This window comes from Balaenoptera borealis (assembly GCF_965194805.1).
Source record: "Balaenoptera borealis genome assembly, chromosome: 7".
Taxonomy (NCBI): domain Eukaryota; kingdom Metazoa; phylum Chordata; class Mammalia; order Artiodactyla; family Balaenopteridae; genus Balaenoptera; species Balaenoptera borealis.
In genome coordinates, this window is record NC_138864.1 from 7372750 (window position 1) to 7385486 (window position 12737).

General features: G+C 37.3%; 1 long non-coding RNA gene across 1 annotated transcript in view; it reads right to left on the minus strand.

Moving 5' to 3' along the window:
• Positions 1-746: 746 nt before the first annotated feature.
• The window catches only part of LOC309632139, a 151759-nt gene continuing 139768 nt past the window's right edge, over positions 747-12737 (minus strand). The window contains exon 2 of the long non-coding RNA XR_014246754.1: positions 747-7907. This is a non-coding gene — a long non-coding RNA (uncharacterized lncRNA). The remainder of the gene's footprint in view (positions 7908-12737) is intronic.

Genomic DNA, 12737 nt, shown 5'->3' on the forward strand with positions numbered 1-12737 from the left:
TTTGTAGAAAAAGGCTTTAGTCTCCTAGACCCTCTCTGAATTCCAAAGGGCAGATTCAAACAGTTGCTAATTAGGGAAGGGAGAGGATGCAGAAACAAAGGAGGAGCAATCAGGAAACCATAGTGCAGGGTCTTGATTCCTCCTCAAGGGATATACATAACGATATCTTTGAGTTCTTCTGCAGGAACTAAGGTCCCCTTCCAGGTGGAGGTTGGTAAATTCAGGCTGAGCACAGATTCCTGGAACACCACCCTGTTACCTCACCACCAACCAATCAGAAGAAAGTAACATACCCTGCAGCCCTCACCCCAAATTTAGCCTATGAAAACTCTTCCCTGAAAACCACCGGGGAGTTCAGGGTTTTTGAGCATGACCTGCTTGCTCTCCTTGCTTGGTCCTGCAATAAACCTTTCTCTGCTCCAAACTCTGACGGTTCAGTTTATTTGGCCTCTGTGTGCATCAGGCACACAAACTTGGGTTCAACAAAAATTTGAAATTGATGGGTTTATGAAATTCCTAACCCAAGAGCAAAAAGGACTGAAATTAATCACATAGGACTGAGTAGACTGATAAAACATGATTAGGATTCCTTTTATGACTTTTACTTGGAATATTTTTGGTTCTTTAATGTTTTATTTAATGGATTTAGGAAACATTTTTTTTTCTTTTAAGCTATCTCTAACTTACAATAATTTAGAAGATTATACATTTATAAATAGCAATCAAACATTTATTTTTCTCTCTACTTATCCCTCCAGAATTCAAGAAATCCTAGTGAATATTCTTATTTTCATAGCAACATAGTTATTTGCATAAGTGCAATAAGACTTAAGGACTCGGGGAGAGGGAAGGGTAAGCTGGGACGAAGTGAGAGAGTGGCATTTACATATATATGCTACCAAATGTAAAATAGATAGCTTGTGGGAAGTAGTTGCATAGCACAGGGAGATCAGCGTGGTGCTTTGTGACCACATGGAAGAGTGGGATAGGGAGGGTGGGAGGGAGACACAAGAGGGAGGGGATATGGTGATATAAGTATAGGTATAGCTGATTCACTTTTTTATACAGCAGAAACTAACACAACAATGTAAAGCAATTTTACTCCTATAAAGATGTTAAAAAAACTTGCTGTTAAATTCAGATGAAAGGGTCATTAATAGTGTATAAGCCATGGTCAAGAATTATGGCCTTGCTGCTAGCTGTAGTGTAGGTATTTCTAACCGCTTTCTCACTGAGTTCTGAATTCTGTTGGGGTTTTACTGGTTTAAGCCCCACAGATATGATTCCAGTATAACAGTAATATAATAAAAATTCAGTAAATAACTTATGGTAGGCCCAGTGTACAATCACAAAATGCCAAAGCTCAAGAAAACAGCATCAGGTGCTGACTTATAAAAGGATCACTGTCACTTTTTCATAAAAACATTTGCCTAGCATCACAAACAAGCAAGGCATTGGATGTCCTTACTTTGGAGTGTTTCTTGCGCAAATGAAAATGAGGATTGCCTTAGCTCTCACTCCCAGGGTTACAATTCTCACCTCTTCACAGTGACAGGATTCTCAGTTTTGTACTGGGCTCATGGCTGCAGAGAATAAAGGCAACATTTCCCAGTCTCCCTTTTTTCTAAGTGTGGCCATTTGACCAAGTTCAAGTCTACAAGGTGGGATGGAAGAGATGCAGGCAGACATCTACCCTTGTAACAAAATTTTAAGTATAGTTGACTATAGGCCCTTTGCTGTATGGCATATCTCTAGAATTGAATCATCTTGCATAACTGAAACTCTGTGCCAATTGAAAAAACTCTCATTTTCCCCTCTCCCTTGATCCAGATAACCACTGTTCTATTCTCTGCTTCTGTGAGTTTGAACATTTGGAGCATCTCCTGTAAGTGGAATCATGCATCACTTGCCTTTTGTAACTAAAGTTCAATTTTTTTGCTTATATACAAAGAAATGGGATTGGTGGATCATCAGGTAGTTCTATTAATTTTTATTTGTTTTAAATTGAAGTTTAGTGGATTTACAATATTGTGTTTCATGTATACAGCAAAGCGATTCAGATATATATATATGTATATATGCATATATATCTGAAATATATATATTTCAAATTCTTTTCCATTATAGATTATTACAAGATATTGAATATAGTTCCATGTGCTATATAGTAAATCCTTGTTGTTTATGTATTTTATATACAGTAGTGTATATCTGTTAATCTCATACTCCTAATTTATCCCTTCCTTCCCCTTCCTGTTTTGTAACCATAAATTTGTTTTCTACATCTGTGAGTCTGTTTCATTTGGTAATTAAGTTCATTTGTATTATTTTTTAGATTCCACATATAAGTGATTATATGTGATATTTGTCTTTGACTTACTCCACTTAGTATGATAATCTCTAGGTCCAGCCATGTTGCTGCAAATGGCATTATTTCATACTTTTTAATGACTGAGTAATATTCCATTGTGTATATGTACCACATCTTTATCCATTCATCTGTCTATGGGCACTTTAATTTGCTTCCATGTCTTGGTTATTGTAAATAGTGCTGCTGTGGATATTGGAGTGCATGTACCTTTTCAAACTAGAATTTTCTCCAGATATATGCCTAGGAGTGGGATTGCTGGATCATAAGTTAGCTCTATTTTTAGTTTTTTAAGAAACCTCCATGCTGTTTTCCACAGTGACTGTACCAATTTACATTTCCACCAACAATGTAGGAGGGTTCCTTTTTCTCCACACCCTCTCCAACATTTAGCATTTATAGACTTTTTGATGATAACCATTTTGACTGGTATGAGGTGATAGCTCATTGTGGTTTTGATTAGTATTTTTATAATATAATAATTAGTGATGTTGAGCATTTTTTCATGTGCCTGTTGGCCATCTATACATCTTCCTTGGAGAAATGTCTATTTAGCCCTTCAGTTCTATTAATTTTTGAGGAACCTCCATAATGTTTTGCATGGTGGCTACAAAACATTCTCATCAACAGTGTAGAAGGGTTTTAATTTCTCCACATCTCTGCCAACGCTTGCAATCTTTTGTCTGTCTGATAATAGCCATCCAAACAGGTATGAGGAGGTATCTCACTGTGGTTTTGTTTTGCATTTCCCTCATGATTAGTGATGTTGAGCACATTTTCATGTGCCTGTTAGCCATTTGCAAGTCTTCTTTGGAGAAATGTCTATTTAAGTCCTTTGCCCATTTTAAAAACCAGATTGTTTTCTTGCTTTCGAGTGGTAGGAGTTACTTACATTTTTTGGACATTAGTCCCTTATCAGATATATGGCAGGATGGTTAATTTTAGTTGTCACCTTGACTGGGCCAAAGGTGCCCAGATTACATATTATTTCTGGGTGTGTCTGTGAGGATGTTTCTAGATGAGATTAGCGTTTGAATTGGTCGACTCAGTAAAGGAGATGGTTCTCCCTAATGTTGGTGAGCATACTCCAATCCATCAAGGGCCTGAATAGAACAAAAAGTGGAGCAAGGAGCAATTCACCCCTTTTGTTGCCTGCCTGCCTGTTGAGCTGGGACTGTGGTCTTCTTCTGCCTTTGGACCTGGATGTAGATTTACACCAATGCCTCCCCTGGTTCTCAGGCCTTTGGACTAGGGCTGGAACTACTCCACTGGCTTTCCAGGGTCTCCAGCTTGCAGAGAGCAGACTGTGGGACTTCAGCCTCCATAATCACCTGAGCCAATTCCTCATCATAAATCTCTCTATAGTGTCTCTCATAATCAATTATCTCATAATAACTCTCTCTGGAGAGCCCTAATACATATGGTTTGCAAACATTTTCTCCCATTCCATAGATTGCCTTTTTATTGTGTTGATTGTTTCCTTTTCTGTCCAGAAGATTTTTAGTTTGATGTCTTCCCACTTGTCCATGATATATAGGCCAGTGGAACAGAATAGAGAGCCCATAAATAAGCCCAGACATATACAATCAACTGATCTTCCACAAGGGTATCAAGAATACACAATGGGGAAATACAGGCTCTTCAACAAATGTAGTTGGGAAACCTTGATATTAACATGCAAAAGAATGACACTGGAATCCTATTCCACACATATAAACAATTTCAAAATAAGTTAAAGACTTAAACATAGGAATAGAAACTGTAAATTTCCTAGAAGAAAACATAGGAGAAAACTTCTTGACATTAGTCTTGTCAATAAATTATTGGTTATGACACCAAAATCAGAAGCAACAAATGCAAGAATAAAAAGGGATTACATCAAACCAGACTTGTCTTTTTATATTTAGAATTGGGTCCTTCACCTTAGGTTAAGTGTGAGAAGGAGGTGGACTGAGGGCGCTGGTACTGAGCCCTGAGATAGCACTTAGATGTCACATCTGTACAGTGATTTCTGGAGGAATGACAGTGGACAGGTCTGATCCCTGCCTTCAGGGGGCTTGAAAAGTGGGAAAAAAATTAAATAAAGATACTGAGTAAAAACCTTTATTTTCCCACTTGTCTCAGAGTAACGTTTGTCTGCAACTGTATTCTCCCGAGTCAGAGTTTCTTGATTTTTTTTATTTGTCTTTCCCTTTACACTGCATTTGTTATTCTTTGATGATGATTTTCGAATTCATTGTAATCATGCCTTAAATTTCTCCAAATTCTGTTTGAAATGGTAGAAATATAGACACATTTACAGACAGAGAGAGAATGCAGAGAGGTTTAAGAGAGAAAGAGGAAACGTGCCTTCACCAAGCTTATACTATAGTCATTTTATATTTAGACTTTACTATAGTCATTTGAGACTATATATTTGAAGAAATAACTTCATTGCAAAGAAAGATGAAATATAAAAAACAGAGAAAAACAATGAAATGTTAACATTTTTCTTTGTTGTGTAGTACTAGAGAAACTGAAATGTATTACTGGAGTGGTTTCCTCTTTGTTTTATATTAAAATTGGACAAGGGAACCAGGATTGTTATCACTATTCCAATAACTGTAAGACTTCTGCTGGTGAGACTGATACTATTTTTTGTTAGTCTCACCTTGCAATATAAATGTTTGGGAGGTCTCCTCCATTAAATTTCAAATGTGTTTAAACAGCTGTGCTTTTCGGAATATATTTACCCTGGCATATATTTTAAGGCAATTTTTATAAAAGAGATAGATAACAGGTCAAATAGTTCCCAAGTGGTGGTATTTTTTATCATAGACATTATGTCTACTTTCCCAAAGAAATTATCAAGCAGAGAACTGATTTTGAAATCTTCGAATGATGAAATTCATCCATTGTCTAGAAAAGTGCTTGAAATGAAGGCTATCCCAGTTCCAAGAGTGAATTCTCGATGGATTCTGTGGCATTTTCTGATACTAAGAAATGGAAGGGAGAATAGCAATCACAGTGTATGATTTAGCCATCTTTCTCTTTTTCCATCACTCATTTAGTTATTTATTTTTATACTTGACTGATTTACTAAGTGTCTCATTTTCCTTTGTTTTCATTTTTGTTAATTGAAGTATAGTTGATTTACAACATTGTGTTAATTTACCCCATTGCTCATTTAAAAATCTCCCAATATGCTGCTTTTCTCAAAGTGTTTATTTCAGAAAACACTAACCTTGCAAGATCTTCTAGTAAAAAGTAACAGTGGACTCTATGTTTGCATGTGGTGCGTCCTGCTGGGTACCCTACTCTTCTGTGGGCATTTATGACACATACCTGCATAGTACAGTCCATGATGGATACAACTGACCTACTGCCGCCATTTGCCAGCCTAGAGGTGATTGATTGGTTCCAGTCTATTACAAATGTATTTCCTTAAATGACTGTAGTTTTGGATGTTCCTAAAATCCTTATAAACATTGGCACATCAACTTTTTTTTTTAATTGGTCTCTCTTCCGAATTTTAAAATAGAGTCACACATTTGAATGTGTGAAAGCATATCATTTCCTGTTTTTAAGATTCTTAGCTTTAGGTCCCCATTTGTTGTGGTGGATACAGGAGAAGAGCTTTTAATTCATTATCGTCAAGTGCTCAGTAATTTGATTGAGGAGATTGAAGATTTTGAACAACAGACAGGCTTAGTTGAATATGTCTTCTCTAAGTTATGGTAATTCTCTCATTGCAGATTTTAAAACTCTAGTCAGTGAAGCCTTTGCATCAGTATTACCCTCTCCACTTATAGAAGAATCTGATTGAACTGATTGTAGAGAAAAGAGAAGCATTCTTGATTTTCTAATATTTCCATTTTGTGCCCTTTGCTCTTATTCATTTTCTTATTAACCCTATATTTCTGGGTACTTGACTGCATGTCTAATGGATTCCCGTCCTCATACCCCTGCTCCCAGACACCGAGAGGCAACTGTGGTTTAAGTGTTGTGATGAGTGGGTGCTGTTATTGTCCTCGAGAATGTGGTCTCTACAGCAAGGATTTGCTGTTACAGGTGTTATTTTCTTCTTTATAACTTAGATGTAAGGGCCGGAAGGGGGATCAAAACAAAATCTTGTCAGTTCACAGTTGAAAGAGTACTAATACCAATTAGTCCAAACTCAATCCAGAGTTCAGCTCAAAACCTTACACATTTTGACATTTCTTCTTTGACTCGGAAACAAGTCCACTCACCTCTGAGTCAAAATATCTATTACTTTATCACTCTTTACATATCTTATATGGTACAAAGGAACATTTGACATAAATGTCTATTTCAATTTTACAGTGAAATTAACATGTTGTTTCTGAGTTATTATCTTATTAAACAATTACAATTAGACTTTTGCTCTTTGTAGGCAGTAGAAAAATGTTTCACAAAATTATATTTCTTTTCTGAATAAAAAACTCTTGCGAGTTTACTGAAGTAAATTTTTTTTACATGAAAAAGTAAAATTAAGGAGAATAAGACCTTTCTGAAATCCTATGACTAAAAGAAACATTAATGTTTTCATTTTTTTGGTACAAATATGTTAAACATTTTTAAAAATTAGAATGATACTGTTTTGAAATACATTCTACATTGGCTTCAATGTGAGTATGATTTTCCCCACGGCTTTATATCTCTCTTTAACATGATTTTTAATAGTAGAGTCTTAATATTTAGGGATTTTTTAAGGAACACATCTATCATATTATAAGAGAAAAGAATGCATATAGTACGTTTCTGTCATCTTTTTGGAGATTTTGTCTCCTTTATTTCTTTTTATGTCTTTCTTATCTGCTTATGTATCCCTTTAATTATTGAATTATTTTATTTTTCCTTGAAATTTAGAAAGCATGTGTTCCCATTTAAATTCTTTTACGGGCTACTTTAAAGACATTTTTCAAAAACAGCTTACTAATATTAGCTAACATCCACAGAGAGATGTGATTTAGCCTATAGCTTCGTATTACCAGGGTTAGAATTAAGCTATAACACAGAATAGAAGACAATATATTTACATTTTAATATATGTAAAATATTTTACCTCCTTACGTCTCTCATGAATGCTTGTTTGTATGAGCTGGGATGATATTACTTATTAATGTTAAATTGTATCTTCTCTCAAGTTACTTTTTGTTTGTATTCTCTTTGGAAGCATGCTCAAATCAATTATTTAGTCATTATTTGTTCAGCTTATAATGGTCACTGCTACTCATTTTATATTGCAATGCTATTATTCTTGAGGTGTTTCTTTTTTTTTTAAACATCTTTACTGAAGTATAATTGCTTCACAATGGTGTGTTAGTTTCTGCTTTATAACAAAGTGAATCAGCTACACATATACACAAGTTCCCATATCTCCTCCCTCCTGCATCTCCCTCCCTCCCACCCTCCCCATCCCACCCCCCCCAGGCGGTCACAAAGCACTGAGCTGATCTCCCTGTGCTATGCGGCTGCTTCCCACTAGCTATCTATTTTACATTTGGTAGTGTATATATGTCCATGACACTCTCTCACCCTGTCACATCTCACCCCTCCCCCTCCCCATATCCTCAAGTCCATTCTTTAGTAGGTCTGTGTCTTTATTCCCATCTTGCCACTAGGTTCTTCATGACCTCTTTTTTTTTTTTTTTTCCTTAGATTCCATATATATGTGTTAGCATACTGTATTTGTTTTTCTCTTTCTGACTTACTTCATTCTGTATGACAGACTCTAACTCCATCCACCTCATTACAAATACCTCCATTTCATTTCTTTTTATGGCTGAGTAATATTCTATTGTTGATTCCAATATTTGTAACCTCAAATATCCTTAGGTCTATCTCTATGAAACTTATATTGATAACTTATTTTTCAGGCTTTTGGATATCTGGGAGGGAGCACAATTTGTTGCCTGCATTCACGTCTTGTCAGTCCCCCCAAAACTCTAAGATTTTGGTCCATGGCCTTCAGTTGCCTCATGTTTTTAGTAATAAAAATGCTAATTGTAGGAAACGCTGATAACTATCCATGAAGTTGCTTACCCATCTCTCCCCACACACTCCTTTCTAGCTCACGACACCTACCACTCACTATCGTAAGGGTTCACTTTTGAGAATCCTCTTCTCCAAGTCATGCCTTCATTGTGATCTCACCAGAACCTTCATGAATGCCATCCTGTATCAGCTAGTCAAGGACACTGCTCCAGGAATTCTGCCCTATCCTTCTGGTGTCAGCATATTTTCTCTCTCTAATGGACCATTTCTTTTAACTCCCCACTTCCCACCTAATTTCTCTACTGGCTCTTCAAAAGGATTGTCTGTGCTCATCATCTCTGAATTCTCTCTTCCATTTCTTTTCCAAACTTCTTGCAATATGGCATTCACCACCACCTCTGCCAAAGCCACCAATGTCCACCTTACTGTTACATCCAGCAGTCATGTCTAAATCCTCATCTCACTTGCCTCCATATAATCATTGGATACAGCTGGGGGTTCCCTCCACTTTGAAATCTTTGATCAGGTGGTTTCCAGGACACCACACTACTGATTTTCCCCTCCCTCACTCATTTCATCTTTCCCATATATATTGTCTGTATACTTTGCTATGGCCTCATCTCTCCAAATACTTGACATTAGAAAGACTCCAGTGCTCTGTATCACACCAGACTCTTAGATCCAACTTTTTAGTTGACACCTCCACTTGAATATCTAATATGGCATCTCAGTACTGGAAGAAATTTCTTGATTTATCTCCTCCAAATCTATACCTCCACCCTCATTTTTTTCCTTTTCTCAGTTAGTAGCAACTCCATTTTTCCTGTTGATAGGGTCCAAAATCTTGCAATCATTTTATTCTTTTTTTCATACTCCATACAGAATCCATCAGCAAATCCTTTACCTTCCAAGCATGTCCAGAATTTGTCCATTTCTCCCACCATCCCTATGACCCTGTTGCAATCCACCATAATATCTGAATGGAGATCTTGTAATAATCTCCTAACTCTTCCTACTTCTGACCTTGCTCTCTGCCTCGATTCCAGTCTATTCTCAGCATAGCAACAGCTTAGTGTGCTCAAGAAATGCCACCACTCTCCTTCAAACTTCATGTCTCCCCACCTCACCCCCTGTAATGCACAAAGGCTTTGCAGAGGCCTCAGTGGCACCAGAGTGGCCGCTGGTCACCTCTCGCACTGTGTCTCCTCCTGAGGTCTCCCTGCTCATCGCCTGCAGCCACATGGCCTCCTTGCCATTTTTTGGAACACACACCTGCTGTTCCAAAGCTCTTCTCCCTGGGATAGCCTCCCCCAGATAGATCTTGCTCCTCCCCAAACCCTCTCTATTGTTTCTTCAATGTCACCCTCCCAGGGAGGCCTTCATTAAGACCATTTTAAATTTTGCAACTTCTACTCCTGAGATTTCTTAGTCTTTTTCTCTGCTTTATTTTTCTCCCCAGCATTTATTAAGTTGCTAATTATCTGTGCCCCCTATCTCCTCCCACCCCATCAAAATGCAAACTCTATGAGGATGGAGACTTTAGTCTCTTGTATTCTTATTATATTGCCAGAGACTAAGATCAATAACTGGCATATGGCACTTTATAAAATTTTCAAACAAATTAGAGATACTGTCTCACAATATACTATGGAAAATTGGTCTAGCAATGTGACAAATATAAAGTTGCATGAACATCTTTCAAAGCTGTCAGTGCAAAAAAAAAAAAAAAAGCTGTCAGTGCATTGCTGGATGCACGTACAAACCCATTTGGGCATAACAGCAGAAATATAAATTAGACTTATTCCGTGAATGTGAAACCACATAAAACTCTGGCCATTCTCTTTTTTCTCTTCCTCTCCCAGCCCTCACCTTGTGATGGACACAGACACACCTTCTTTCTCTTGGCATCTGGCTGGAGGCTGCCTATGCCCAGGTTCAGTGGACTCAACTTCGTCAATGTCTCTTACTTACACTCATGTTTCAGAATTTATAGTTTCTTAATTTTTTGAAAGCCTGAAGTGAACATTGTTTTGTGTGTGTGCATCCTTCCAAGAACAATGCTCCTCCTATTTATCACGAGTATGACCTTTTATTCCCTGCATACCCAGGGTATCTCTGTCCACTCTCACCACCTCCCAACTTTGCTGAAAGAGGAGTGGTCGATTCAGCTCCATGCTTGTGCCCAGATGGGGAGGGAGGGGTCTCATTATTCTCCCAGTTGTCAGGTCCCTCCTTTTCCATTAGGAGTCTAAATCTGGTGGTGTGTGAGGTTCCTGTTCAAATTCCTGCTGTTTTTCATTTCCTTCATGTGGAAGCTGGGCCAAGGAGAGAGCTTCTCTCCTGCTGTACAAGAAGGTAAGAAATTCATTATTTGAGAATCTGGAAAATATCCTTCTTTCTTTCCATATAGAAAAGAGTGAATGCATAACTATCGTCCTTAGATTGCAAAACTTATTAGTAAACCAATTTATCATAGATTCTCTTCTAACCCTCGAATATAAAGCTCTACAAGATAGGTATTTCCACCTCTGGAGGTGTTCAATGCACTGGGATTTCAGTTTGTAGAGCTGATGTGCATGCATGAGGGTTTAAACTGACAAGATGATTCGAATCCTGAGCGGGAGGGGCAGCTCTCAGGGGCTGGTTGACTTAACTGGAAATGCTGTCTCTTTCTGAGATTTGAGGGAGGAGATACAGACATGAATCAAATTATCATCCTTCCCACCAATGGCCTTGTTCTCCCCCAGGTAGAAAAGTGAGAGGTTACCAGTGTAACCTGCAAATTATAAAGAGTTCCATTTCAGCTTCACATATATTGAAATTTATAGAAATTCCTGGTAGAGTCTAGCAATAGTTTCAGGGTTATTATGAGAAGCAATTCAGGCCAATTTAAAACTTTTTATTACTGGAATGAGACAGATTGGGGTATGAATCTCAGTTCTTCAAACTTCTAGCCACATGATGTACACAGAATTCCATGCACAGGTTCTCTTATCTGTAAAATAAGAAACTATCTTGTAAAGTTCATAATTGACGGAAATAATGTTCATAAATAACTTATCAGAGGTGATACACAACATGCTTGAAATGTGTGCTGGTGATTTATTGGAAAATTATTCATGCTTGTAATTGTTATTTTGGTGAAATTGAGGCAATTGAGTATTAAATTCCTATCTGGATACTGTCATACACTGAGAACCTTTTTTATTATTTTGTTAATTATTTTTCCAGAAATGTTTGAAATGGAGTTGATCAGTGGGGTTACTATAGATTTGATGTCATTGTTGGAATATTAACTCCAGCATTTTTCTATTCCAGCAGAAATGTGTGGTTACCTAGACAAGAAAAAAGGAAAGAATCGATCCAACTTGCAATATCTTCCATTTCATTGGAGAAAACAAAATTAGAATCAGTGTGTTCAGTCAAGGGTGAACCAATAATTCAGTCCCTGAATCAGAAATTGTGCCACAGTTTAAAGCATAAATTATGTCCCCTCCTAAAATCAATTGAATAAACATGGACTGTTTTATAATATCAAATATATATTAGGTTTTCTTACAAACTTTTCCTCAGCAAGAGATAATATTTAAACTATCTTTTTCTATCATTAAGCAAACCATATACAGCATCCCTTTAGCTGGTGAAAAACAATGATAGGTTTTTAGCTCTTAGGGGATGCTTTTAGGGTATCATCCCAATGTGAGGTAAAAAGTTCAAAAGAAAAACACAGACACAAGAAAATGTGCTATAGTATTCCTTGAGTTATACATACACCCCAAAGCAAAGTTACTAAAATCATGATCTGTATGCGTCTTTATATTAACCTTCCCTGGAATATTTCTGAGAAGCCACAGTAGAAGAACACTTGAGATATGAGTACATTTTAAAAGGTAAATTCAGAACTTGATGTGGCTGGTCCATGGGACTTAATTCTCTGGAAGACAAGATGAAAATGGGACTTTGTGTGCATTAGGAAAGGGGGAAGTTGGGCTCGCCCATCCCATGGCCCTGGGCCTAGGCTGAGTGTTCGCATGGCTGTTGTAATTCCACCAAGATGCAAGAGTAAACCTCAGGCCTTGTGGGTCTAGTTTCAGGTAGCTCATCAATATTTCTGTGCACGAATATTAGAAAGTGATTAACAACTCTCTGTGATTTCATCTCAAGATTGTTATTTTCTCTCCTCAGGGACAAAGTCCAGGCAGCTGTACCCTGTTATTTTATGAAGCTGTAGCAGAGGATCTGGAGATTTTGCCACCTTCATCTGTTCCATTTCAGTGAAATAATAAGCACATAGGGGAAAATTTCAAAAAAGAAAGAAAGAAAAATTACACTACAATCTAAGATTTATGACATTAAGTGAAATCTCTGTTCC